This window comes from Eurypyga helias, unplaced genomic scaffold, assembly GCF_000690775.1.
Source record: "Eurypyga helias isolate BGI_N326 unplaced genomic scaffold, ASM69077v1 scaffold4411, whole genome shotgun sequence".
Classification (NCBI taxonomy): Eukaryota; Metazoa; Chordata; class Aves; order Eurypygiformes; family Eurypygidae; genus Eurypyga; species Eurypyga helias.
The window spans coordinates 2,377-2,956 of NW_010228764.1; positions in this window are offsets into that span (position 1 = coordinate 2,377).

Here is a 580-nt window from a genome sequence, read left to right on the forward strand (position 1 = left end):
AGGATTAGGCTTGTTTGACTCATGTGACAGCAATTCATACACCAACCCACCGGGAATTTGGCAAGTCTGGCATCGCCAAATCACTTTCCAAGGCACTGATCAGCTTTCCTCACCCCTAGCTGGGAACAGCCACATTTTCCTACCCGATTTGGAATCTGAATGTTTGAATTTCGGTGACGTAGAGGAACCAACACCATCAATTCCTTCCCTCTAACAACCGCCTTCCGAGGGCCTGCATGCCCTCTCCTTCGGAAGCCTGTCTTCCGTGTGCTGGCTGCTACGCTATCCAGTTTACATCTTCAGGACTCAAGGCTCTGTGTTGTGCGTTACTCTTAGGCAATTTTTCATCAAGAAATTACCTTGAATGTAAATCAAAATGCTTTGAAACAGCAGAAATAAATTAAACAAATGCCATTTGTTTATAAAAATATTTTCTTATAAATCTTTAAAGCTTATAAAAGCCAGAAAATACATTTAAAAGAACGTCTGAAACATTTCATCCTCGGAGGCGTGGTTAGTTCAGAGAGTGAGAAGAAACACAGCCCACAGACACTTCACATGTGTCTTCCCACAAGGAATG